Genomic DNA, 27,016 nt, shown 5'->3' with positions numbered 1-27,016 from the left:
GGGCGTAGGGGTCCCTTATGAGTACTTTTTTCGAAAAACTCAAAATTGTAAGATAGGCATTTTCAAGCATTGGTGGTTCAGTGGTAGAATTCTCGCCTGCCACGCGGGAGGCCCGGGTTCGATTCCCGGCTAATGCAACAGAATTTCTTTAGCCAATGATTTATAACTCAAGAGTGGGTGTATTGTTCGCTATGTCCATACCATCCTTGTAGTCTAAGGCAATTTGGTATTGGTTCTGTCCTTTGTAGTAGAGTCCACATGGGCTGTTAGCCCAACCCTGCTCCAATTGGATTAAGATCATTGTTTTATAATGCTCACTTTTAAATGGTTTAAAATGACTGTACAAACACTCATAAGTCATCTTCTTGTGACTCTTGTTCTGGATTATTCAAAGTTTTGACTGCAACATTGGTTTTGTCTGAATGGTTTGGGACATAACATTTGGACTATTTGGACACAGTGCTGTACAGCGATGTTCTAGATTACAAACATTTATCCCGAATTTTCCGACGTTGGATGCGTTTGCTTACTTGACTCACAAGTAGTCCTTCACATTTTTTTATTTTAAACATAGCTTTTTTTTTCTCACATATTTTCTCTGTCCCATCGGCCTCGTTGGCGCAGTAGGCAGCGCGTCAGTCTCATAATCTGAAGGTCGTGAGTTCAACCCTCACACGGGGCATGTGCCTTTTTACATGAGGTTTTGAGTGACCTTGTATTGCAGTGTAAAGCATTCATTTACACTGTGCACTCCATAGAGGGTGCAGTTGGAAAGGACGGGAAACTGTGGAGATCCTAAAGAGCAATGACGTGCATTTCTGGTTCCCACTGTAGAAATAAGCCAATGATTTATAACTCAAGAGTGGGTGTATTGTTCGCTATGTCCATACCATCCTTGTAGTCCAAGGCTGTCTGGTATTGGTTCTGTCGTTTGCAGCAGAGCAGTAGAGAATGGGCTGTTAGCCCCACCCTGCTCCAACTGGATAATATCATTGATTTATAATGCTCACTTTTAACTGGTTTAAAATGACTTTACAAACACTCATAAGTCATCTTCTTGTGACTCTTGTTCTGGATTATTCAAAGTTTTGACTGCAACATTGGTTTTGTCTGAATGGTTTGGGACATAACATTTGGACTATTTGGACACAGTGCTGTACAGCGATGTTCTAGATTACAAACATTTATCCCGAATTTTCCGACGTTGGATGCGTTTGCTTACTTGACTCACAAGTAGTCCTTCACATTTTTTTATTTTAAACATAGCTTTTTTTTTCTCACATATTTTCTCTGTCCCATCGGCCTCGTTGGCGCAGTAGGCAGCGTGTCAGTCTCATAATCTGAAGGTCGTGAGTTCAACCCTCACACGGGGTATGTGCCTTTTTACATGAGGTTTTGAGTGACCTTGTATTGCAGTGTAAAGCATTCATTTACACTGTGCACTCCATAGAGGGTGCAGTTGGAAAGGACGGGAAACTGTGGAGATCCTAAAGAGCAATGACGTGCATTTCTGGTTCCCACTGTATAAATTAAAGAGTAATTTTGCATTTCTGGTGAAAAGCAGAGCACCTGCAATTTGGACTACTTGCAGACCAAACCATGTGGTGCTTCTTTGCTATGTGCAGAAAATAGAGATTGACAGGAATGCAGACAGAGCCTCTGCACACCTATAGCTGCCATAACGCTGACAGGTGATCAACTTTCTAAAATTTAAGATTTCATATTCAGGAAGATTAACTGTCATTCCAAAACTTCAAAGGGGTCTTTGAAGTGGTTTGAACCTCAGATAAATTGTTCTGGCAGGGCGTAGGGGTCCCTTATGAGTACTTTTTTCGAAAAACTCAAAATTGTAAGATAGGCATTTTCAAGCATTGGTGGTTCAGTGGTAGAATTCTCGCCTGCCACGCGGGAGGCCCGGGTTCGATTCCCGGCTAATGCAACAGAATTTCTTTAGCCAATGATTTATAACTCAAGAGTGGGTGTATTGTTCGCTATGTCCATACCATCCTTGTAGTCTAAGGCAATTTGGTATTGGTTCTGTCCTTTGTAGTAGAGTCCACATGGGCTGTTAGCCCAACCCTGCTCCAATTGGATTAAGATCATTGTTTTATAATGCTCACTTTTAAATGGTTTAAAATGACTGTACAAACACTGATATATGTCCTTATAGCTCTTGTTCTGGATTATTCATAGTTTTGAGAGCAACATTGGTTTTGGCCGAATGGCTTGGGACATTACATTTGGACTATGCAACAATTCATTTACACTCTGCACTCCATAGAGGGTGCAGTTGGAAAGGACGGGAAACTGTGGAGTCACTAAAGAGGAATGAAGGAACTAGCATTTGTGGTTCCCACTGTAGAAATAAAAGAGTCATTTTGCATTTCTGGTGAAAAGCAGAGCACCTGCAATATGGACTACTTGCAGGCCAAACCGTGTGGTACTTCCTTGCTATGTGCAGAAAATAGAGATTGACAGGAATGCAGACAGAGCCTCTGCACACCTATAGCTGCCATAACGCTGACAGGTGATCAACTTTCTAAAATTTAAGATTTCATATTCAGGAAGATTAACTGTCATTCCAAAACTTCAAAGGGGTCTTTGAAGTGGTTTGAACCTCAGATAAATTGTTCTGGCAGGGCATAGGGGTCCCTTATGAGTACTTTTTTCGAAAAACTCAAAATTGTAAGATAGGCATTTTCAAGCATTGGTGGTTCAGTGGTAGAATTCTCGCCTGCCACGCGGGAGGCCCGGGTTCGATTCCTGGCTAATGCAACAGAATTTCTTTAGCCAATGATTTATAACTCAAGAGTGGGTGTATTGTTCGCTATGTCCATACCATCCTTGTAGTCTAAGGCAATTTGGTATTGGTTCTGTCCTTTGTAGTAGAGTCCACATGGGCTGTTAGCCCAACCCTGCTCCAATTGGATTAAGATCATTGTTTTATAATGCTCACTTTTAAATGGTTTAAAATGACTGTACAAACACTCATAAGTCATCTTCTTGTGACTCTTGTTCTGGATTATTCAAAGTTTTGACTGCAACATTGGTTTTGTCTGAATGGTTTGGGACATAACATTTGGACTATTTGGACACAGTGCTGTACAGCGATGTTCTAGATTACAAACATTTATCCCGAATTTTCCGACGTTGGATGCGTTTGCTTACTTGACTCACAAGTAGTCCTTCACATTTTTTTATTTTAAACATAGCTTTTTTTTGCTCACATATTTTCTCTGTCCCATCGGCCTCGTTGGCGCAGTAGGCAGCGCGTCAGTCTCATAATCTGAAGGTCGTGAGTTCAACCCTCACACGGGGCATGTGCCTTTTTACATGAGGTTTTGAGTGACCTTGTATTGCAGTGTAAAGCATTCATTTACACTGTGCACTCCATAGAGGGTGCAGTTGGAAAGGACGGGAAACTGTGGAGATCCTAAAGAGCAATGACGTGCATTTCTGGTTCCCACTGTATAAATTAAAGAGTAATTTTGCATTTCTGGTGAAAAGCAGAGCACCTGCAATTTGGACTACTTGCAGACCAAACCATGTGGTGCTTCTTTGCTATGTGCAGAAAATAGAGATTGACAGGAATGCAGACAGAGCCTCTGCACACCTATAGCTGCCATAACGCTGACAGGTGATCAACTTTCTAAAATTTAAGATTTCATATTCAGGAAGATTAACTGTCATTCCAAAACTTCAAAGGGGTCTTTGAAGTGGTTTGAACCTCAGATAAATTGTTCTGGCAGGGCATAGGGGTCCCTTATGAGTACTTTTTTCGAAAAACTCAAAATTGTAAGATAGGCATTTTCAAGCATTGGTGGTTCAGTGGTAGAATTCTCGCCTGCCACGCGGGAGGCCCGGGTTCGATTCCCGGCTAATGCAACAGAATATCTTTAGCCAATGATTTATAACTCAAGAGTGGGTGTATTGTTCGCTGTGTCCATACCATCCTTGTAGTCCAAGGCTGTCTGGTATTGGTTCTGTCGTTTGCAATAGAGCAGTAGAGAATGGGCTGTTAGCCCCACCCTGCTCCAACTGGATAATATCATTGATTTATAATGCTCACTTTTAACTGGTTTAAAATGACTTTACAAACACTCATAAGTCATCTTCTTGTGACTCTTGTTCTGGATTATTCAAAGTTTTGACTGCAACATTGGTTTTGTCTGAATGGTTTGGGACATAACATTTGGACTATTTGGACACAGTGCTGTACAGCGATGTTCTAGATTACAAACATTTATCCCGAATTTTCCGACGTTGGATGCGTTTGCTTACTTGACTCACAAGTAGTCCTTCACATTTTTTTATTTTAAACATAGCTTTTTTTTGCTCACATATTTTCTCTGTCCCATCGGCCTCGTTGGCGCAGTAGGCAGCGCGTCAGTCTCATAATCTGAAGGTCGTGAGTTCAACCCTCACATGGGGCATGTGCCTTTTTACATGAGGTTTTGAGTGACCTTGTATTGCAGTGTAAAGCATTCATTTACACTGTGCACTCCATAGAGGGTGCAGTTGGAAAGGACGGGAAACTGTGGAGATCCTAAAGAGCAATGACGTGCATTTCTGGTTCCCACTGTATAAATTAAAGAGTAATTTTGCATTTCTGGTGAAAAGCAGAGCACCTGCAATTTGGACTACTTGCAGACCAAACCATGTGGTGCTTCTTTGCTATGTGCAGAAAATAGAGATTGACAGGAATGCAGACAGAGCCTCTGCACACCTATAGCTGCCATAACGCTGACAGGTGATCAACTTTCTAAAATTTAAGATTTCATATTCAGGAAGATTAACTGTCATTCCAAAACTTCAAAGGGGTCTTTGAAGTGGTTTGAACCTCAGATAAATTGTTCTGGCAGGGCATAGGGGTCCCTTATGAGTACTTTTTTCGAAAAACTCAAAATTGTAAGATAGGCATTTTCAAGCATTGGTGGTTCAGTGGTAGAATTCTCGCCTGCCACGCGGGAGGCCCGGGTTCGATTCCCGGCTAATGCAACAGAATTTCTTTAGCCAATGATTTATAACTCAAGAGTGGGTGTATTGTTCGCTATGTCCATACCATCCTTGTAGTCTAAGGCAATTTGGTATTGGTTCTGTCCTTTGTAGTAGAGTCCACATGGGCTGTTAGCCCAACCCTGCTCCAATTGGATTAAGATCATTGTTTTATAATGCTCACTTTTAAATGGTTTAAAATGACTGTACAAACACTGATATATGTCCTTATAGCTCTTGTTCTGGATTATTCATAGTTTTGAGAGCAACATTGGTTTTGGCCGAATGGCTTGGGACATTACATTTGGACTATGCAACAATTCATTTACACTCTGCACTCCATAGAGGGTGCAGTTGGAAAGGACGGGAAACTGTGGAGTCACTAAAGAGGAATGAAGGAACTAGCATTTGTGGTTCCCACTGTAGAAATAAAAGAGTCATTTTGCATTTCTGGTGAAAAGCAGAGCACCTGCAATATGGACTACTTGCAGGCCAAACCGTGTGGTACTTCCTTGCTATGTGCAGAAAATAGTGTGATGGAAATCTGGAGATACAAGAGGCTGGAAACAACAAAGTTATCTACGTGTATTTAATAAGGGGCTTTCTGCAGAAAGGATCAACACAGGGAGACCACAAGGATCTCAGAGTGAGGATGAAGAACAGTCAAAAACACAGATCTTATATAGGAGGATTTAGGGCTGTCCTTCTGAACCAATCCAGGAAGGATACATGGGTGGGGGAAGGAGAGGAATCTAAACATTAGCAACTGATTCACATGTGTTTCCTTAGGTGATAAGAAGACATCCACTCCTTCCTTTGATGGGTAATTAAGTAACAAATGGTCTCAACGTATTTCAACACTAACAGTCCCGACCATAAAACAGCTCAAGTCATAAAAGTCTCTTGTCAAGGCTTCAAATGCTTACTATCTAAATACAAAATAGTTTGTCAACCTTGCTTAGTTAATTTTTCTACTACAATTCCCTCCTTTTTGTCATTTTATGACAACATATGAGAATGCACATCTACAGTAAAACATCAAATACATCAATTCACCAGGATTTCAAAATGCATCATCATCATCACTGTAGTGTTAGGCAAACTGCCATTGTCACAGCAATATGCTTCTTTAAATGGGAGGAAGGAGTGATAAAAGCAGATTTAGACAGACAACACAACAACATTACATTCTTCATCACTATCAAAGGGTTCTGGGGAGGAAACCACTCAGGGAGGGGAAACACACCTTATCTTGTCGTCACTGTAGATCTAATTCTAATCATCTGGCAGAACAAACAATAGGGACACAGTTGGCCTTCCCTATAAGGTTCATGGAGGCTAAAGTAACCAAACTGTGAGTATAAAGGTGCCATGTGGGGGAGACATACGTGCGAATAGAAGTGTGGCATGTTCAAACAAGCAACCACTTCCTGTAGCTTCAAAGGAAAACAAATCATCATATCACACAGGATGCTTGAGACCCACAAAACGAACTGTCCTGGGAGATTGGTTTGAATGTTCCAAAAACGAAATTCGTATCTAGTCAGTCAGCAGGAGATCGCTGTCATCATTATTAAGAGAACAGTTCCACTACTGCCACTCAGACCCAGCTGACTGAAGAGGTCAGCGTTCCATTTGTCGTCTTCTCGGCGTTGTGTGTATCATGTGATTCTCCGAAGCAACTTATTATAAACAGCTGTACTGGTCAGCACTGCCCCCTCTTCACTGATCTTTTGCTTTAATCATTCATTGTGGGTGCAGCAGGTGGATGTTCTGGTTCTGGGACTCTCTTGCAGTGACTGGCATGAATCCATGTTGTCCTCTCAGCAACCTTCACCGCCGTGTGGGTCGTTAAAAGGATCTGGTACGGTCCTGTCCAGCGTCTGTGTCGCCAACTTTTCCGCCTTAGGTCTTTTACTACAACCCAGTCGCCTGGCTTCAGGTCATGAAGTGGTCCAGTTGCCGGGGTAGGGAGTGCGTCTTTTACCTGTTTGTGGATGGCAGATAAAGCAGAAGAGAGATTTGTACAATAACATAGCATTTCATCTTCACAGAGAGATGTTGAGGGCATTGGTCTTATAACAGGTCCAATGCCCGTGTTCGCTGGGCGTCCGAACAGAATCTCAAATGGGCTCAATCCATATTTTGGTCTGACCCTCATTCTCATTTGCATGAGAACGAGTGGGAGAGCCTTAGGCCACGATAATCCAGTTTCCTCACAGCATTTTGCCAATTTGTTTTTTAGCGTGCCATTTTCTCTTTCCACCGCTCCAGCACTAGCTGGGTGGTAGGCACAATGTTTTCTCAGATCAAAGCCCAAATACTTACTCATTTGTTTCAGTGCAGCACTAACAAAAGGAGTTCCGTTGTCACTGCTGATTTTACTCGGGATTCCCCATCTAGGAATAAGTTCAGTGATCAACGCTTTAACTACGGCACCTGTGTCTTGTTTCGATGTGGGGAAAACTTCAACCCATTTAGAAAACATATCAACTATAACCAAGCAATATTTTTTCCCTTCACTCGGTGTTAGTTCAATAAAATCCATCTGTAGATGATCAAATGGTTTGTCAGGTGGAGGATGTGCAGCTTGTGGGGCCTGCATTCCTCTACCAATGTTGTTAGTAGCACAAATCATGCATGCTTGACAAAACTTCTGAGCGTAGCTAGAAAACCCCTTAGTGAACCAATGTTGTGAAATAGCAGCCATCATTGATCCTTTTGAAACATGATCCTTCCCATGCGTTAACTTTGCATAATGAGGAAACAGATATTTTGGCAGACAAGGTTTCCCCTCAGGGCCCACCCACACCCCATGTGTGTGTGTGCAACCACTTCTCTTCCAAAGTCCTCGCTCATCTGCTGTTGCTCTAAGTTGAAGGTCTTGCAGGTCAGCCGTGGGGGTGGTGGGGTCGACCTGTAAGAGGATGTGTGAAGCAGATAGTGGCTGGCGAGCAGCTGCTTTCGCTGCTGCATCTGCCCTGGCATTTCCTTGTGATACTGGGTCATTGTTGGAAGTGTGAGCATCACATTTACATACAGCAACCTGTTTGGGGAGGAGGACAGCATCAAGCATCTGAGACACTAGAGCATGATGCGCAATTGGTTTGCCTGATGATGTAAGGAATTCTCTGTGTTTCCAAATCGTGCCAAAATCATGTACTACACCAAATGCATATCTACTGTCAGTGTAGATGTTAACCCTTTTCCCCTTAGCCAATTTGCATGCTTCAATGAGAGCAGTGAGCTCTGCTGCCTGTGCAGACAGGGAAGCAGGGAGAGGTCGTGCAATCAATGTATCATGTGCTGTTACCACAGAGAAACCAACTTGATTTGCTCCTGTGTCTGAATTGCGAGACGCTGATCCATCCACAAACAGTTCAAGGTCTGGATTCTGCAGTGGTGTTTCCTGTAAATCTGGTCTGGGGGAACAAACTTCGGTTATTGTTACTACACAATTATGTTGTTCACCATCTCCTTCTGTTGGAAGAAGAGTAGCTGGGTTAAGAACATTACATCTTTTCACAGTGATGTTAGGCATTTCCAACAGAATAGCATGATAACGGAGCCAGCGTGCAGCAGACAAATGAGATGTCTTTCGTTCCAACAAAATCATAGACACAGCATGTGGTACCAACAGGGTGAGTGGGGAGTACCCCACTAAATCCCTGGATGCCATTACAGCCTTCTCTGCTGCTGCTACAGCTCTGAGACAAGTAGGCAGCCCTGCAGCAACTGGATCAAGTTTTGCTGAGAAAAATGCAACAGGTCTCTGTTTGCCCCCATGTTCCTGGAGGAGAACTGAAGTCATGTAGCCCCCCTTTTCGTCAACAGCCTGTGTGAAAGGTCGGTCAGGGTTGGGTAGCCCTAAAGTCGGAGTCGTTTGTAAGGTTAGTTTCAAGTCAGTGAAAGCTTTCTCCGCGTCATCAGTCCATGTCACTTTGCTATATGCTTGTAAGCCTTGCCCGTGTGCGATTGCGCTAAGGGGCGCCTCGAGGACAGCATAATTAGGAATAAATGATCTACAATAAGAACACATTCCCAGGAATGACATCACTTGTTTCTTTGTGACAGGTTTTGGAATATTTTGAATTGCTAATGCTCTCTTAGGGGAGAGGGATTTGCCCTCTGCTGTGATCACATGCCCTAAAAATGAAACTTGTTCTTTTACAAACTGCAATTTTTTCAGGCTTGCTTTGTGGCCTTGTGCATCTAAATGTTTTAAGAGAGCTACAGTATCTTTTTCACATTGTTCTTTAGTTGGTGCACAAATCATTAAATCGTCAACGTATTGCAAAAGTGCACTTCCTGGTGTTATCTCTAATGAGCTCAAGCTGTCTTTTAGTGCCTGGTTGTAAATGGTAGGTGATTCACAGTAGCCCTGACACAGGCGTGTGAATGTATAACTTTCTCTGTTGAACTCAAATGCAAACCAGTATTGACTGTCTTTATCAATTTGAACGCTAAAAAATGCATTTGCCAGATCAACAACAGAGAACCATTTACTAGCCGGCGGAACTTGGGAAAGGATTGTATAAGGATTTGGAACCGACGGAGCGCGCTGCTGTACTGCGGCATTGACAGCTTTCAAATCTTGAACAAATCGCCAATCATCAGGTTGTGATTCATCGCGAACTTTCTTGACCGGAAAAATCGGAGTTCTCACCGGTGAATCCTTGCAAGGAACAATTACACCTGCCTTCAATAGAGAGTTGAAAACTGGCGTAATACCATCGATGGCTTCCTGTCTGAGTGGATATTGTGATTGATGTGGTCTGTAGTCGGATTTTGGTTTGATGACTACAGGTTTCATGTTTCGAATTAAACCCACATCATGATTGCCTTGAGCCCAAAGTGTCTTAGGGACCTCTTTTAGAGCCGGGTGTGTTTCTGAAATGTTGTCTGTGTCATATAAATATGCATGTGCATTCTGAGTGTCTGTGTATGTGTCTGGTACCAGTTGAACAGTTCTGAATGTGTGAACAACAGACGTAAATCGTTTTCTATACACTTTCAAAGCAGAATTATACTGAACCAAAGGATCTGATGTCTTTTCCCAGACGTCAGCATGGACACATTTTTTTATCCACGGTCCCAAGTCTTGCCATTCATCATTTTTGTGTTTTGACAGTGAGACATGTGGATGGGAATCAGGAACGTCATAAAGGGAAGCAACCTCTGAATATCTGTGAAGGAACTGAGAGGGTGACTTATATTCTGGTTTAGATAAAATTACAGAAACAGCACATCTATGTTCATTCCAGAACATGCAACTTAGTGTTAACTTCTCTCTCACACAACTTTCTCTAAACCATCTTTTCTCAAATCCTGAATCTTTCCCTTCGTGTATGTGTGCAATGCAGTGTAAGTCTTCTGGATGCATATAAGTGGTGTCTGTTCCTAGTGTGACTGAATGTGCCTTATCCACTAGATCAGTGTTGATTGAGGTGACAACAGATGAGCAGAGCTTCCATTCATATGCATATAGCAGTGAATCAGCATTATACTTAATGCATGTGTAAATCTGTGGTTGATCCAGATCAGCCGTTCGGACCACTACGACACCTGATGGGGTGGAAATTAAAGAAATGCCCATAAGACACATTACATCTCTTCCCATCAAATTAATTGGACAACATGAGGATAGCAAAAATGAACACTTAAATTTTCCTGTGCCGCTATCACTACATATTAAAGGAGTCGTGAATTTTTCAACCACGGTGCTTCCTGAAGCCCCCACAGATCTAACAAATCGTCCACTCATTTTAGGAGGTGTTTCAAACATATTGCTCTTGATGACTGAATGTGTTGCTCCTGAATCTACAAGGAATGTAATGTCTTTCCCTAGCACTGTGAGTGTGTGCGTTGGCATATGAGCATAAGCATCTGATTGATACTTAACATATGTTTCTATAAGTAATTTGTCTTTCTTTTCTAAAAAATCTTTTACTTCTGTGATAGGTGTTTGTGTTGGTGTGGTGCATTCACCCTCTTGATGTGTGATGTGTTCCTTACGGTCTCGTTCTGTGTCCAAAGATGCTGGTTCCTCCCTCTCCTCCGCCCCCGCCTCGGTTCAATCAGCATTGTAAGGTTGCTGTCTCCCCGGACAATCTTTTGCCCAATGTCCCTTCTCTCCACAGAAAAAACTAATGTTCGGATCATAATTCCGCGTGCGATCTCCCCTTCTTCCTTAAAATCCTCCTCTACTCCGTCCGCGCCCTCGGCCTCTTGAATACCCGCGAGGTGCACCCGCGAACATGGTCAATGTGGCGTGATGCAGATCAGTCTCTCTTTTCTCCTTCTTCCTCTTGTCTCCATCTCTGATTAATTTCTCAGCATGCACTGCATGTGATTCTATCAAGCTGAGTTTTCCAGAGTCCCACTGGATGCATGTGCGTTTTAACAGGTTGGCAACATCAAGTCTTAGGCCGTTGATGAAACTATTTCTCAGGTGGGCTTCCCATGGTGTTATTTCTGCTGCGTTTACATCAGGAGGTGGAGTCAACCCACTGTGAGTGTTGTGAGCTTCAGTTAAGCGAGTCAAGTAGGTGTGAACTGACTCATCTTCTTCTTGCTTACACACTGAAATCTTTGTCATGTCCATCCGCACTGGGAATGCGGCTTCAATTCGTCCACCCAAATTATTAATGGCATTCATATATACAGCATTTCCGGCATTATCCCAGTCTGGATGTACCATTCTAAGGTCTTGTTGTGGATATCCTGCTGCTATTTTTGCCCATCCATTACCCATTTTAGCCATGAGCAATCGTCTCAGTTCAAAGCTTGTGGGGCGGAATTCTCTGCAGAAGACAAGAAGCTCCTCTGCAAACTTGACTCCCCCTGAATTTGATGGGGAAGGGAGATGACTCATTGCTGCTTGGATATCACTGGTTGTCCACGGCCTGTGCACAAGTATGGCATGTCCATCTGGTCCTGCCACTTCAACCATAGGGAGGCACAAAACCTTGTGGGCCGGATCCTGTCCCGGTCCGTATTGTCCCCCTCCTCTGGTGTGAGGTGGAGAAAGGGGTTGCGGGTCTGGAATGTTGTATGGTGGAGGAAGTGGTGGAAGAGGTGGTTGAGGAGGTGGTGGCAAAGGTGGTAGAGGTGGAAGAGGTGGTGGAGCTTGGGCTCCTGCCTGTGGAAAATCCGCTTGCAGTGCAGCTTGGAGTTTTGCAGGTTGTTGTCTTCTTGGCGGGGCAGAGTCGAGGTCGGAATCCTGCATTTTGAAACACTGAGACACTTGTGAGGGTTTATCTGTCTTTACAAATGTTTGTTTTTTGTCCCTACGTTGTGCTTCTTCTAACCACATTCCATATCCCTTCCATTCTGCCTGAAATGTATGTTTCACTCTTTCTTTCTCCTCTAACTTTAGTCTCAACTGTTTCAGCTGCCTCATGCTAAAACTCCCCCCCTCTGGAAACCCACATTCATTCATCCAAACTTTCACCTGGTTTAATGCTGTGTCACCATATTTCCTTCGCATAAAATTCATATTAGGACTACTCAGATCAGTTCCATCGAATTTTTCTTTACTGTTACTTTTACCCATATTAAAAAAAAATTATGTTAAGTTTTAGTTATCTTAAATCTTTAATCAATCTCCAAAAACACTTTCGTAAGGAGCAATATAGGAAACGTAATAATATTAATATCCTCAAAACACTTTAGTATCCCCTATATAATAATCAGTAGTAATTTCCTTATAATTACTTGTTCAATTAATTTCTCAATTCGTCTCTTTTTTTTTTTTTTTTCTTTTTTTTTTTTTCTAATACACTTTTAAATATCCTGCCTACCCAACATAAATCATAGTGCACTAAAGAAGTTCTCTACATAGCGCGCTTTTTGTTTGAGTTGTCTGACACAATGCAAATACACTCAGTATTATGTCCTCTCTGTGGTTGCAGTCGAAACAACTCCTTAAGGTACCTCGTCAGTCTACCTTCCAGGTTTCTTCTAAACCTTGGTTAAAAATTTACAGGGCTTTCACCTGTCTGGAGGATCCCGTTCCTCTTAGACCAACTTCTCCGTAACACTATGCTTTGCTTGGTATATATTACACTTGAAATCTCAGATTCTCACCAGATAGATCGCAGCGCTGAGACGATCCGGGACTCGGGTCTTTAGTCCCTGCATCTCACCCGTATGGGGAGGTTAAGGTTGGAAACTTTTTTTTCCCAAGATGATCGGTCAACCGTTGACCCGAGTCCAGATCCGTCCAGACGTGCAACCCCACTTCTGACACCAAATTGTGATGGAAATCTGGAGATACAAGAGGCTGGAAACAACAAAGTTATCTACGTGTATTTAATAAGGGGCTTTCTGCAGAAAGGATCAACACAGGGAGACCACAAGGATCTCAGAGTGAGGATGAAGAACAGTCAAAAACACAGATCTTATATAGGAGGATTTAGGGCTGTCCTTCTGAACCAATCCAGGAAGGATACATGGGTGGGGGAAGGAGAGGAATCTAAACATTAGCAACTGATTCACATGTGTTTCCTTAGGTGATAAGAAGACATCCACTCCTTCCTTTGATGGGTAATTAAGTAACAAATGGTCTCAACGTATTTCAACACTAACAGTCCCGACCATAAAACAGCTCAAGTCATAAAAGTCTCTTGTCAAGGCTTCAAATGCTTACTATCTAAATACAAAATAGTTTGTCAACCTTGCTTAGTTAATTTTTCTACTACAATAGAGATTGACAGGAATGCAGACAGAGCCTCTGCACACCTATAGCTGCCATAACGCTGACAGGTGATCAACTTTCTAAAATTTAAGATTTCATATTCAGGAAGATTAACTGTCATTCCAAAACTTCAAAGGGGTCTTTGAAGTGGTTTGAACCTCAGATAAATTGTTCTGGCAGGGCATAGGGGTCCCTTATGAGTACTTTTTTCGAAAACTCAAAATTGTAAGATAGGCATTTTCAAGCATTGATGGTTCAGTGGTAGAATTCTCGCCTGCCACGCGGGAGGCCCGGGTTTGATTCCCGGCTAATGCAACAGAATATCTTTAGCCAATGATTTATAACTCAAGAGTGGGTGTATTGTTCGCTATGTCCATACCATCCTTGTAGTCCAAGGCAATTTGGTATTGGTTCTGTCCTTTGTAGTAGAGTCCACATGGGCTGTTAGCCCAACCCTGCTCCAATTGGATTAAGATCATTGTTTTATAATGCTCACTTTTAAATGGTTTAAAATGACTGTACAAACACTGATATATGTCCTTATAGCTCTTGTTCTGGATTATTCATAGTTTTGAGAGCAACATTGGTTTTGGCCGAATGGCTTGGGACATTACATTTGGACTATGCAACAATTCATTTACACTCTGCACTCCATAGAGGGTGCAGTTGGAAAGGACGGGAAACTCTGGAGTCACTAAAGAGGAATGAAGGAACTAGCATTTGTGGTTCCCACTGTAGAAATAAAAGAGTCATTTTGCATTTCTGGTGAAAAGCAGAGCACCTGCAATATGGACTACTTGCAGGCCAAACCGTGTGGTACTTCCTTGCTATGTGCAGAAAATAGAGATTGACAGGAATGCAGACAGAGCCTCTGCACACCTATAGCTGCCATAACGCTGACAGGTGATCAACTTTCTAAAATTTAAGATTTCATATTCAGGAAGATTAACTGTCATTCCAAAACTTCAAAGGGGTCTTTGAAGTGGTTTGAACCTCAGATAAATTGTTCTGGCAGGGCATAGGGGTCCCTTATGAGTACTTTTTTCGAAAACTCAAAATTGTAAGATAGGCATTTTCAAGCATTGATGGTTCAGTGGTAGAATTCTCGCCTGCCACGCGGGAGGCCCGGGTTCGATTCCCGGCTAATGCAACAGAATATCTTTAGCCAATGATTTATAACTCAAGAGTGGGTGTATTGTTCGCTATGTCCATACCATCCTTGTAGTCCAAGGCAATTTGGTATTGGTTCTGTCCTTTGTAGTAGAGTCCACATGGGCTGTTAGCCCAACCCTGCTCCAATTGGATTAAGATCATTGTTTTATAATGCTCACTTTTAAATGGTTTAAAATGACTGTACAAACACTGATATATGTCCTTATAGCTCTTGTTCTGGATTATTCATAGTTTTGAGAGCAACATTGGTTTTGGCCGAATGGCTTGGGACATTACATTTGGACTATGCAACAATTCATTTACACTCTGCACTCCATAGAGGGTGCAGTTGGAAAGGACGGGAAACTCTGGAGTCACTAAAGAGGAATGAAGGAACTAGCATTTGTGGTTCCCACTGTAGAAATAAAAGAGTCATTTTGCATTTCTGGTGAAAAGCAGAGCACCTGCAATATGGACTACTTGCAGGCCAAACCGTGTGGTACTTCCTTGCTATGTGCAGAAAATAGAGATTGACAGGAATGCAGACAGAGCCTCTGCACACCTATAGCTGCCATAACGCTGACAGGTGATCAACTTTCTAAAATTTAAGATTTCATATTCAGGAAGATTAACTGTCATTCCAAAACTTCAAAGGGGTCTTTGAAGTGGTTTGAACCTCAGATAAATTGTTCTGGCAGGGCATAGGGGTCCCTTATGAGTACGTTTTCGAAAAACTCAAAATTGTAAGATAGGCATTTTCAAGCATTGGTGGTTCAGTGGTAGAATTCTCGCCTGCCACGCGGGAGGCCCGGGTTCGATTCCTGGCTAATGCAACAGAATTTCTTTAGCCAATGATTTATAACTCAAGAGTGGGTGTATTGTTCGCTATGTCCATACCATCCTTGTAGTCTAAGGCAATTTGGTATTGGTTCTGTCCTTTGTAGTAGAGTCCACATGGGCTGTTAGCCCAACCCTGCTCCAATTGGATTAAGATCATTGTTTTATAATGCTCACTTTTAAATGGTTTAAAATGACTGTACAAACACTGATATATGTCCTTATAGCTCTTGTTCTGGATTATTCATAGTTTTGAGAGCAACATTGGTTTTGGCCGAATGGCTTGGGACATTACATTTGGACTATGCAACAATTCATTTACACTCTGCACTCCATAGAGGGTGCAGTTGGAAAGGACGGGAAACTGTGGAGTCACTAAAGAGGAATGAAGGAACTAGCATTTGTGGTTCCCACTGTAGAAATGAAAGAGTCATTTTGCATTTCTGGTGAAAAGCAGAGCACCTGCAATATGGACTACTTGCAGGCCAAACCGTGTGGTACTTCCTTGCTATGTGCAGAAAATAGAGATTGACAGGAATGCAGACAGAGCCTCTGCACACCTATAGCTGCCATAACGCTGACAGGTGATCAACTTTCTAAAATTTAAGATTTCATATTCAGGAAGATTAACTGTCATTCCAAAACTTCAAAGGGGTCTTTGAAGTGGTTTGAACCTCAGATAAATTGTTCTGGCAGGGCATAGGGGTCCCTTATGAGTACGTTTTCGAAAAACTCAAAATTGTAAGATAGGCATTTTCAAGCATTGGTGGTTCAGTGGTAGAATTCTCGCCTGCCACGCGGGAGGCCAGGGTTCGATTCCCGGCTAATGCAACAGAATATCTTTAGCCAATGATTTATAACTCAAGAGTGGGTGTATTGTTCGCTGTGTCCATACCATCCTTGTAGTCCAAGGCTGTCTGGTATTGGTTCTGTCGTTTGCAATAGAGCAGTAGAGAATGGGCTGTTAGCCCCACCCTGCTCCAACTGGATAATATCATTGATTTATAATGCTCACTTTTAACTGGTTTAAAATGACTTTACAAACACTCATAAGTCATCTTCTTGTGACTCTTGTTCTGGATTATTCAAAGTTTTGACTGCAACATTGGTTTTGTCTGAATGGTTTGGGACATAACATTTGGACTATTTGGACACAGTGCTGTACAGCGATGTTCTAGATTACAAACATTTATCCCGAATTTTCCGACGTTGGATGCGTTTGCTTACTTGACTCACAAGTAGTCCTTCACATTTTTTTATTTTAAACATAGCTTTTTTTTTCTCACATATTTTCTCTGTCCCATCGGCCTCGTTGGCGCAGTAGGCAGCGCGTCAGTCTCATAATCTGAAGGTCGTGAGTTCAACCCTCACACGGGGCATGTGCCTTTTTACATGAGGTTTTGAGTGACCTTGTATTGCAGTGTAAAGCATTCATTTACACTGTGCACTCCATAGAGGGTGCAGTTGGAAAGGACGGGAAACTGTGGAGATCCTAAAGAGCAATGACGTGCATTTCTGGTTCCCACTGTATAAATTAAAGAGTAATTTTGCATTTCTGGTGAAAAGCAGAGCACCTGCAATTTGGACTACTTGCAGACCAAACCATGTGGTGCTTCTTTGCTATGTGCAGAAAATAGAGATTGACAGGAATGCAGACAGAGCCTCTGCACACCTATAGCTGCCATAACGCTGACAGGTGATCAACTTTCTAAAATTTAAGATTTCATATTCAGGAAGATTAACTGTCATTCCAAAACTTCAAAGGGGTCTTTGAAGTGGTTTGAACCTCAGATAAATTGTTCTGGCAGGGCGTAGGGGTCCCTTATGAGTACTTTTTTCGAAAAACTCAAAATTGTAAGATAGGCATTTTCAAGCATTGGTGGTTCAGTGGTAGAATTCTCGCCTGCCACGCGGGAGGCCCGGTTTCGATTCCCGGCTAATGCAACAGAATTTCTTTAGCCAATGATTTATAACTCAAGAGTGGGTGTATTGTTCGCTATGTCCATACCATCCTTGTAGTCTAAGGCAATTTGGTATTGGTTCTGTCCTTTGTAGTAGAGTCCACATGGGCTGTTAGCCCAACCCTGCTCCAATTGGATTAAGATCATTGTTTTATAATGCTCACTTTTAAATGGTTTAAAATGACTGTACAAACACTGATATATGTCCTTATAGCTCTTGTTCTGGATTATTCATAGTTTTGAGAGCAACATTGGTTTTGGCCGAATGGCTTGGGACATTACATTTGGACTATGCAACAATTCATTTACACTCTGCACTCCATAGAGGGTGCAGTTGGAAAGGACGGGAAACTGTGGAGTCACTAAAGAGGAATGAAGGAACTAGCATTTGTGGTTCCCACTGTAGAAATGAAAGAGTCATTTTGCATTTCTGGTGAAAAGCAGAGCACCTGCAATATGGACTACTTGCAGGCCAAACCGTGTGGTACTTCTTTGCTATGTGCAGAAAATAGAGATTGACAGGAATGCAGACAGAGCCTCTGCACACCTATAGCTGCCATAACGCTGACAGGTGATCAACTTTCTAAAATTTAAGATTTCATATTCAGGAAGATTAACTGTCATTCCAAAACTTCAAAGGGGTCTTTGAAGTGGTTTGAACCTCAGATAAATTGTTCTGGCAGGGCATAGGGGTCCCTTATGAGTACTTTTTTCGAAAAACTCAAAATTGTAAGATAGGCATTTTCAAGCATTGGTGGTTCAGTGGTAGAATTCTCGCCTGCCACGCGGGAGGCCCGGGTTCGATTCCCGGCTAATGCAACAGAATATCTTTAGCCAATGATTTATAACTCAAGAGTGGGTGTATTGTTCGCTGTGTCCATACCATCCTTGTAGTCCAAGGCTGTCTGGTATTGGTTCTGTCGTTTGCAATAGAGCAGTAGAGAATGGGCTGTTAGCCCCACCCTGCTCCAACTGGATAATATCATTGATTTATAATGCTCACTTTTAACTGGTTTAAAATGACTTTACAAACACTCATAAGTCATCTTCTTGTGACTCTTGTTCTGGATTATTCAAAGTTTTGACTGCAACATTGGTTTTGTCTGAATGGTTTGGGACATAACATTTGGACTATTTGGACACAGTGCTGTACAGCGATGTTCTAGATTACAAACATTTATCCCGAATTTTCCGACGTTGGATGCGTTTGCTTACTTGACTCACAAGTAGTCCTTCACATTTTTTTATTTTAAACATAGCTTTTTTTTTCTCACATATTTTCTCTGTCCCATCGGCCTCGTTGGCGCAGTAGGCAGCGCGTCAGTCTCATAATCTGAAGGTAGTGAGTTCAACCCTCACACGGGGCATGTGCCTTTTTACATGAGGTTTTGAGTGACCTTGTATTGCAGTGTAAAGCATTCATTTACACTGTGCACTCCATAGAGGGTGCAGTTGGAAAGGACGGGAAACTGTGGAGATCCTAAAGAGCAATGACGTGCATTTCTGGTTCCCACTGTATAAATTAAAGAGTAATTTTGCATTTCTGGTGAAAAGCAGAGCACCTGCAATTTGGACTACTTGCAGACCAAACCATGTGGTGCTTCTTTGCTATGTGCAGAAAATAGAGATTGACAGGAATGCAGACAGAGCCTCTGCACACCTATAGCTGCCATAACGCTGACAGGTGATCAACTTTCTAAAATTTAAGATTTCATATTCAGGAAGATTAACTGTCATTCCAAAACTTCAAAGGGGTCTTTGAAGTGGTTTGAACCTCAGATAAATTGTTCTGGCAGGGCATAGGGGTCCCTTATGAGTACTTTTTTCGAAAAACTCAAAATTGTAAGATAGGCATTTTCAAGCATTGGTGGTTCAGTGGTAGAATTCTCGCCTGCCACGCGGGAGGCCCGGGTTCGATTCCCGGCTAATGCAACAGAATTTCTTTAGCCAATGATTTATAACTCAAGAGTGGGTGTATTGTTCGCTATGTCCATACCATCCTTGTAGTCTAAGGCAATTTGGTATTGGTTCTGTCCTTTGTAGTAGAGTCCACATGGGCTGTTAGCCCAACCCTGCTCCAATTGGATTAAGATCATTGTTTTATAATGCTCACTTTTAAATGGTTTAAAATGACTGTACAAACACTGATATATGTCCTTATAGCTCTTGTTCTGGATTATTCATAGTTTTGAGAGCAACATTGGTTTTGGCCGAATGGCTTGGGACATTACATTTGGACTATGCAACAATTCATTTACACTCTGCACTCCATAGAGGGTGCAGTTGGAAAGGACGGGAAACTGTGGAGTCACTAAAGAGGAATGAAGGAACTAGCATTTGTGGTTCCCACTGTAGAAATAAAAGAGTCATTTTGCATTTCTGGTGAAAAGCAGAGCACCTGCAATATGGACTACTTGCAGGCCAAACCGTGTGGTACTTCCTTGCTATGTGCAGAAAATAGAGATTGACAGGAATGCAGACAGAGCCTCTGCACACCTATAGCTGCCATAACGCTGACAGGTGATCAACTTTCTAAAATTTAAGATTTCATATTCAGGAAGATTAACTGTCATTCCAAAACTTCAAAGGGGTCTTTGAAGTGGTTTGAACCTCAGATAAATTGTTCTGGCAGGGCATAGGGGTCCCTTATGAGTACTTTTTTCGAAAACTCAAAATTGTAAGATAGGCATTTTCAAGCATTGATGGTTCAGTGGTAGAATTCTCGCCTGCCACGCGGGAGGCCCGGGTTTGATTCCCGGCTAATGCAACAGAATATCTTTAGCCAATGATTTATAACTCAAGAGTGGGTGTATTGTTCGCTATGTCCATACCATCCTTGTAGTCCAAGGCAATTTGGTATTGGTTCTGTCCTTTGTAGTAGAGTCCACATGGGCTGTTAGCCCAACCCTGCTCCAATTGGATTAAGATCATTGTTTTATAATGCTCACTTTTAAATGGTTTAAAATGACTGTACAAACACTGATATATGTCCTTATAGCTCTTGTTCTGGATTATTCATAGTTTTGAGAGCAACATTGGTTTTGGCCGAATGGCTTGGGACATTACATTTGGACTATGCAACAATTCATTTACACTCTGCACTCCATAGAGGGTGCAGTTGGAAAGGACGGGAAACTCTGGAGTCACTAAAGAGGAATGAAGGAACTAGCATTTGTGGTTCCCACTGTAGAAATAAAAGAGTCATTTTGCATTTCTGGTGAAAAGCAGAGCACCTGCAATATGGACTACTTGCAGGCCAAACCGTGTGGTACTTCCTTGCTATGTGCAGAAAATAGAGATTGACAGGAATGCAGACAGAGCCTCTGCACACCTATAGCTGCCATAACGCTGACAGGTGATCAACTTTCTAAAATTTAAGATTTCATATTCAGGAAGATTAACTGTCATTCCAAAACTTCAAAGGGGTCTTTGAAGTGGTTTGAACCTCAGATAAATTGTTCTGGCAGGGCATAGGGGTCCCTTATGAGTACTTTTTTCGAAAACTCAAAATTGTAAGATAGGCATTTTCAAGCATTGATGGTTCAGTGGTAGAATTCTCGCCTGCCACGCGGGAGGCCCGGGTTCGATTCCCGGCTAATGCAACAGAATATCTTTAGCCAATGATTTATAACTCAAGAGTGGGTGTATTGTTCGCTATGTCCATACCATCCTTGTAGTCCAAGGCAATTTGGTATTGGTTCTGTCCTTTGTAGTAGAGTCCACATGGGCTGTTAGCCCAACCCTGCTCCAATTGGATTAAGATCATTGTTTTATAATGCTCACTTTTAAATGGTTTAAAATGACTGTACAAACACTGATATATGTCCTTATAGCTCTTGTTCTGGATTATTCATAGTTTTGAGAGCAACATTGGTTTTGGCCGAATGGCTTGGGACATTACATTTGGACTATGCAACAATTCATTTACACTCTGCACTCCATAGAGGGTGCAGTTGGAAAGGACGGGAAACTCTGGAGTCACTAAAGAGGAATGAAGGAACTAGCATTTGTGGTTCCCACTGTAGAAATAAAAGAGTCATTTTGCATTTCTGGTGAAAAGCAGAGCACCTGCAATATGGACTACTTGCAGGCCAAACCGTGTGGTACTTCCTTGCTATGTGCAGAAAATAGAGATTGACAGGAATGCAGACAGAGCCTCTGCACACCTATAGCTGCCATAACGCTGACAGGTGATCAACTTTCTAAAATTTAAGATTTCATATTCAGGAAGATTAACTGTCATTCCAAAACTTCAAAGGGGTCTTTGAAGTGGTTTGAACCTCAGATAAATTGTTCTGGCAGGGCATAGGGGTCCCTTATGAGTACGTTTTCGAAAAACTCAAAATTGTAAGATAGGCATTTTCAAGCATTGGTGGTTCAGTGGTAGAATTCTCGCCTGCCACGCGGGAGGCCCGGGTTCGATTCCTGGCTAATGCAACAGAATTTCTTTAGCCAATGATTTATAACTCAAGAGTGGGTGTATTGTTCGCTATGTCCATACCATCCTTGTAGTCTAAGGCAATTTGGTATTGGTTCTGTCCTTTGTAGTAGAGTCCACATGGGCTGTTAGCCCAACCCTGCTCCAATTGGATTAAGATCATTGTTTTATAATGCTCACTTTTAAATGGTTTAAAATGACTGTACAAACACTGATATATGTCCTTATAGCTCTTGTTCTGGATTATTCATAGTTTTGAGAGCAACATTGGTTTTGGCCGAATGGCTTGGGACATTACATTTGGACTATGCAACAATTCATTTACACTCTGCACTCCATAGAGGGTGCAGTTGGAAAGGACGGGAAACTGTGGAGTCACTAAAGAGGAATGAAGGAACTAGCATTTGTGGTTCCCACTGTAGAAATGAAAGAGTCATTTTGCATTTCTGGTGAAAAGCAGAGCACCTGCAATATGGACGACTTGCAGGCCAAACCGTGTGGTACTTCTTTGCTATGTGCAGAAAATAGAGATTGACAGGAATGCAGACCTATAGCTGCCATAACGCTGACAGGTGATCAACTTTCTAAAATTTAAGATTTCATATTCAGGAAGATTAACTGTCATTCCAAAACTTCAAAGGGGTCTTTGAAGTGGTTTGAACCTCAGATAAATTGTTCTGGCAGGGCATAGGGGTCCCTTATGAGTACGTTTTCGAAAAACTCAAAATTGTAAGATAGGCATTTTCAAGCATTGGTGGTTCAGTGGTAGAATTCTCGCCTGCCACGCGGGAGGCCCGGGTTCGATTCCCGGCTAATGCAACAGAATATCTTTAGCCAATGATTTATAACTCAAGAGTGGGTGTATTGTTCGCTATGTCCATACCATCCTTGTAGTCCAAGGCTGTCTGGTATTGGTTCTGTCGTTTGCAGCAGAGCAGTAGAGAATGGGCTGTTAGCCCCACCCTGCTCCAACTGGATAATATCATTGATTTATAATGCTCACTTTTAACTGGTTTAAAATGACTTTACAAACACTCATAAGTCATCTTCTTGTGACTCTTGTTCTGGATTATTCAAAGTTTTGACTGCAACATTGGTTTTGTCTGAATGGTTTGGGACATAACATTTGGACTATTTGGACACAGTGCTGTACAGCGATGTTCTAGATTACAAACATTTATCCCGAATTTTCCGACGTTGGATGCGTTTGCTTACTTGACTCACAAGTAGTCCTTCACATTTTTTTATTTTAAACATAGCTTTTTTTTTCTCACATATTTTCTCTGTCCCATCGGCCTCGTTGGCGCAGTAGGCAGCGCGTCAGTCTCATAATCTGAAGGTCGTGAGTTCAACCCTCACACGGGGCATGTGCCTTTTTACATGAGGTTTTGAGTGACCTTGTATTGCAGTGTAAAGCATTCATTTACACTGTGCACTCCATAGAGGGTGCAGTTGGAAAGGACGGGAAACTGTGGAGATCCTAAAGAGCAATGACGTGCATTTCTGGTTCCCACTGTATAAATTAAAGAGTAATTTTGCATTTCTGGTGAAAAGCAGAGCACCTGCAATTTGGACTACTTGCAGACCAAACCATGTGGTGCTTCTTTGCTATGTGCAGAAAATAGAGATTGACAGGAATGCAGACAGAGCCTCTGCACACCTATAGCTGCCATAACGCTGACAGGTGATCAACTTTCTAAAATTTAAGATTTCATATTCAGGAAGATTAACTGTCATTCCAAATACTTCAAAGGGGTCTTTGAAGTGGTTTGAACCTCAGATAAATTGTTCTGGCAGGGCATAGGGGTCCCTTATGAGTACTTTTTTCGAAAAACTCAAAATTGTAAGATAGGCATTTTCAAGCATTGGTGGTTCAGTGGTAGAAACTTGCCTGCCACGCGGGAGGCCCGGGTTCGATTCCCGGCTAATGCAACAGAATTTCTTTAGCCAATGATTTATAACTCAAGAGTGGGTGTATTGTTCGCTATGTCCATACCATCCTTGTAGTCTAAGGCAATTTGGTATTGGTTCTGTCCTTTGTAGTAGAGTCCACATGGGCTGTTAGCCCAACCCTGCTCCAATTGGATTAAGATCATTGTTTTATAATGCTCACTTTTAAATGGTTTAAAATGACTTTACAAACACTGATATATGTCCTTATAGCTCTTGTTCTGGATTATTCATAGTTTTGAGAGCAACATTGGTTTTGGCCGAATGGCTTGGGACATTACATTTGGACTATGCAACAATTCATTTACACTCTGCACTCCATAGAGGGTGCAGTTGGAAAGGACGGGAAACTGTGGAGTCACTAAAGAGGAATGAAGGAACTAGCATTTGTGGTTCCCACTGTAGAAATAAAAGAGTAATTTTGCATTTCTGGTGAAAAGCAGAGCACCTGCAATTTGGACTACTTGCAGGCCAACCCATGTGGTACTTCTTTGCTATGTGCAGAAAATAGAGATTGACAGGAATGCAGACAGAGCCTCTGCACATCTATAGCTGCCATAACGCTGACAGGTGATCAACTTTCTAAAATTTAAGATTTCATATTCAGGAAGATTAACTGTCATTCCAAAACTTCAAAGGGGTCTTTGAAGTGGTTTGAACCTCAGATAAATTGTTCTGGCAGGGCATAGGGGTCCCTTATGAGTACGTTTTCGAAAAACTCAAAATTGTAAGATAGGCATTTTCAAGCATTGGTGGTTCAGTGGTAGAATTCTCGCCTGCCACGCGGGAGGCCCGGGTTCGATTCCCGGCTAATGCAACAGAATATCTTTAGCCAATGATTTATAACTCAAGAGTGGGTGTATTGTTCGCTATGTCCATACCATCCTTGTAGTCCAAGGCTGTCTGGTATTGGTTCTGTCGTTTGCAGCAGAGCAGTAGAGAATGGGCTGTTAGCCCCACCCTGCTCCAACTGGATAATATCATTGATTTATAATGCTCACTTTTAACTGGTTTAAAATGACTTTACAAACACTCATAAGTCATCTTCTTGTGACTCTTGTTCTGGATTATTCAAAGTTTTGACTGCAACATTGGTTTTGTCTGAATGGTTTGGGACATAACATTTGGACTATTTGGACACAGTGCTGTACAGCGATGTTCTAGATTACAAACATTTATCCCGAATTTTCCGACGTTGGATGCGTTTGCTTACTTGACTCACAAGTAGTCCTTCACATTTTTTTATTTTAAACATAGCTTTTTTTTTCTCACATATTTTCTCTGTCCCATCGGCCTCGTTGGCGCAGTAGGCAGCGCGTCAGTCTCATAATCTGAAGGTCGTGAGTTCAACCCTCACACGGGGCATGTGCCTTTTTACATGAGGTTTTGAGTGACCTTGTATTGCAGTGTAAAGCATTCATTTACACTGTGCACTCCATAGAGGGTGCAGTTGGAAAGGACGGGAAACTGTGGAGATCCTAAAGAGCAATGACGTGCATTTCTGGTTCCCACTGTATAAATTAAAGAGTAATTTTGCATTTCTGGTGAAAAGCAGAGCACCTGCAATTTGGACTACTTGCAGACCAAACCATGTGGTGCTTCTTTGCTATGTGCAGAAAATAGAGATTGACAGGAATGCAGACAGAGCCTCTGCACACCTATAGCTGCCATAACGCTGACAGGTGATCAACTTTCTAAAATTTAAGATTTCATATTCAGGAAGATTAACTGTCATTCCAAATACTTCAAAGGGGTCTTTGAAGTGGTTTGAACCTCAGATAAATTGTTCTGGCAGGGCATAGGGGTCCCTTATGAGTACTTTTTTCGAAAAACTCAAAATTGTAAGATAGGCATTTTCAAGCATTGGTGGTTCAGTGGTAGAAACTTGCCTGCCACGCGGGAGGCCCGGGTTCGATTCCCGGCTAATGCAACAGAATTTCTTTAGCCAATGATTTATAACTCAAGAGTGGGTGTATTGTTCGCTATGTCCATACCATCCTTGTAGTCTAAGGCAATTTGGTATTGGTTCTGTCCTTTGTAGTAGAGTCCACATGGGCTGTTAGCCCAACCCTGCTCCAATTGGATTAAGATCATTGTTTTATAATGCTCACTTTTAAATGGTTTAAAATGACTTTACAAACACTGATATATGTCCTTATAGCTCTTGTTCTGGATTATTCATAGTTTTGAGAGCAACATTGGTTTTGGCCGAATGGCTTGGGACATTACATTTGGACTATGCAACAATTCATTTACACTCTGCACTCCATAGAGGGTGCAGTTGGAAAGGACGGGAAACTGTGGAGTCACTAAAGAGGAATGAAGGAACTAGCATTTGTGGTTCCCACTGTAGAAATAAAAGAGTAATTTTGCATTTCTGGTGAAAAGCAGAGCACCTGCAATTTGGACTACTTGCAGGCCAACCCATGTGGTACTTCTTTGCTATGTGCAGAAAATAGAGATTGACAGGAATGCAGACAGAGCCTCTGCACATCTATAGCTGCCATAACGCTGACAGGTGATCAACTTTCTAAAATTTAAGATTTCATATTCAGGAAGATTAACTGTCATTCCAAAACTTCAAAGGGGTCTTTGAAGTGGTTTGAACCTCAGATAAATTGTTCTGGCAGGGCATAGGGGTCCCTTATGAGTACGTTTTCGAAAAACTCAAAATTGTAAGATAGGCATTTTCAAGCATTGGTGGTTCAGTGGTAGAATTCTCGCCTGCCACGCGGGAGGCCCGGGTTCGATTCCCGGCTAATGCAACAGAATATCTTTAGCCAATGATTTATAACTCAAGAGTGGGTGTATTGTTCGCTATGTCCATACCATCCTTGTAGTCCAAGGCTGTCTGGTATTGGTTCTGTCGTTTGCAGCAGAGCAGTAGAGAATGGGCTGTTAGCCCCACCCTGCTCCAACTGGATAATATCATTGATTTATAATGCTCACTTTTAACTGGTTTAAAATGACTTTACAAACACTCAT

At 42.0% G+C, this 27,016-nt stretch overlaps 1 protein-coding gene and 23 non-coding genes across 24 annotated transcripts in view; all 24 read left to right on the top strand.

Annotated features, from left to right (window-relative positions):
* The window catches only part of snap91a (synaptosome associated protein 91a), a 130,368-nt gene that overhangs the window by 26,267 nt on the left and 77,085 nt on the right, over nucleotides 1–27,016 (top strand). The window lies entirely within an intron of this gene.
* On the top strand, nucleotides 67–137 carry trnag-gcc (transfer RNA glycine (anticodon GCC)). The gene has a single exon. It is a non-coding gene; the product is annotated as a tRNA-Gly (tRNA).
* trnam-cau (transfer RNA methionine (anticodon CAU)) lies at nucleotides 610–682 on the top strand. The gene has a single exon. It is a non-coding gene; the product is annotated as a tRNA-Met (tRNA).
* Nucleotides 1,302–1,374, top strand: trnam-cau (transfer RNA methionine (anticodon CAU)). The gene has a single exon. It is a non-coding gene; the product is annotated as a tRNA-Met (tRNA).
* trnag-gcc (transfer RNA glycine (anticodon GCC)) lies at nucleotides 1,869–1,939 on the top strand. The gene has a single exon. It is a non-coding gene; the product is annotated as a tRNA-Gly (tRNA).
* Nucleotides 2,705–2,775, top strand: trnag-gcc (transfer RNA glycine (anticodon GCC)). The gene has a single exon. It is a non-coding gene; the product is annotated as a tRNA-Gly (tRNA).
* Nucleotides 3,248–3,320, top strand: trnam-cau (transfer RNA methionine (anticodon CAU)). The gene has a single exon. It is a non-coding gene; the product is annotated as a tRNA-Met (tRNA).
* trnag-gcc (transfer RNA glycine (anticodon GCC)) lies at nucleotides 3,815–3,885 on the top strand. Its single transcript has one exon. It is a non-coding gene; the product is annotated as a tRNA-Gly (tRNA).
* Nucleotides 4,361–4,433, top strand: trnam-cau (transfer RNA methionine (anticodon CAU)). The gene has a single exon. It is a non-coding gene; the product is annotated as a tRNA-Met (tRNA).
* Nucleotides 4,928–4,998, top strand: trnag-gcc (transfer RNA glycine (anticodon GCC)). Its single transcript has one exon. It is a non-coding gene; the product is annotated as a tRNA-Gly (tRNA).
* Nucleotides 14,773–14,843, top strand: trnag-gcc (transfer RNA glycine (anticodon GCC)). The gene has a single exon. It is a non-coding gene; the product is annotated as a tRNA-Gly (tRNA).
* trnag-gcc (transfer RNA glycine (anticodon GCC)) lies at nucleotides 15,608–15,678 on the top strand. The gene has a single exon. It is a non-coding gene; the product is annotated as a tRNA-Gly (tRNA).
* Nucleotides 16,443–16,513, top strand: trnag-gcc (transfer RNA glycine (anticodon GCC)). The gene has a single exon. It is a non-coding gene; the product is annotated as a tRNA-Gly (tRNA).
* On the top strand, nucleotides 16,989–17,061 carry trnam-cau (transfer RNA methionine (anticodon CAU)). Its single transcript has one exon. It is a non-coding gene; the product is annotated as a tRNA-Met (tRNA).
* trnag-gcc (transfer RNA glycine (anticodon GCC)) lies at nucleotides 18,392–18,462 on the top strand. The gene has a single exon. It is a non-coding gene; the product is annotated as a tRNA-Gly (tRNA).
* trnam-cau (transfer RNA methionine (anticodon CAU)) lies at nucleotides 18,938–19,010 on the top strand. The gene has a single exon. It is a non-coding gene; the product is annotated as a tRNA-Met (tRNA).
* Nucleotides 19,505–19,575, top strand: trnag-gcc (transfer RNA glycine (anticodon GCC)). The gene has a single exon. It is a non-coding gene; the product is annotated as a tRNA-Gly (tRNA).
* On the top strand, nucleotides 21,175–21,245 carry trnag-gcc (transfer RNA glycine (anticodon GCC)). Its single transcript has one exon. It is a non-coding gene; the product is annotated as a tRNA-Gly (tRNA).
* On the top strand, nucleotides 22,010–22,080 carry trnag-gcc (transfer RNA glycine (anticodon GCC)). The gene has a single exon. It is a non-coding gene; the product is annotated as a tRNA-Gly (tRNA).
* On the top strand, nucleotides 22,830–22,900 carry trnag-gcc (transfer RNA glycine (anticodon GCC)). The gene has a single exon. It is a non-coding gene; the product is annotated as a tRNA-Gly (tRNA).
* trnam-cau (transfer RNA methionine (anticodon CAU)) lies at nucleotides 23,376–23,448 on the top strand. Its single transcript has one exon. It is a non-coding gene; the product is annotated as a tRNA-Met (tRNA).
* Nucleotides 24,778–24,848, top strand: trnag-gcc (transfer RNA glycine (anticodon GCC)). Its single transcript has one exon. It is a non-coding gene; the product is annotated as a tRNA-Gly (tRNA).
* On the top strand, nucleotides 25,324–25,396 carry trnam-cau (transfer RNA methionine (anticodon CAU)). The gene has a single exon. It is a non-coding gene; the product is annotated as a tRNA-Met (tRNA).
* Nucleotides 26,726–26,796, top strand: trnag-gcc (transfer RNA glycine (anticodon GCC)). The gene has a single exon. It is a non-coding gene; the product is annotated as a tRNA-Gly (tRNA).

Source organism: Platichthys flesus, chromosome 11 (genome assembly GCF_949316205.1).
Source record: "Platichthys flesus chromosome 11, fPlaFle2.1, whole genome shotgun sequence".
NCBI lineage: Eukaryota > Metazoa > Chordata > Actinopteri > Pleuronectiformes > Pleuronectidae > Platichthys > Platichthys flesus.
This window is presented reverse-complemented; position numbering and strand designations above follow the sequence as displayed.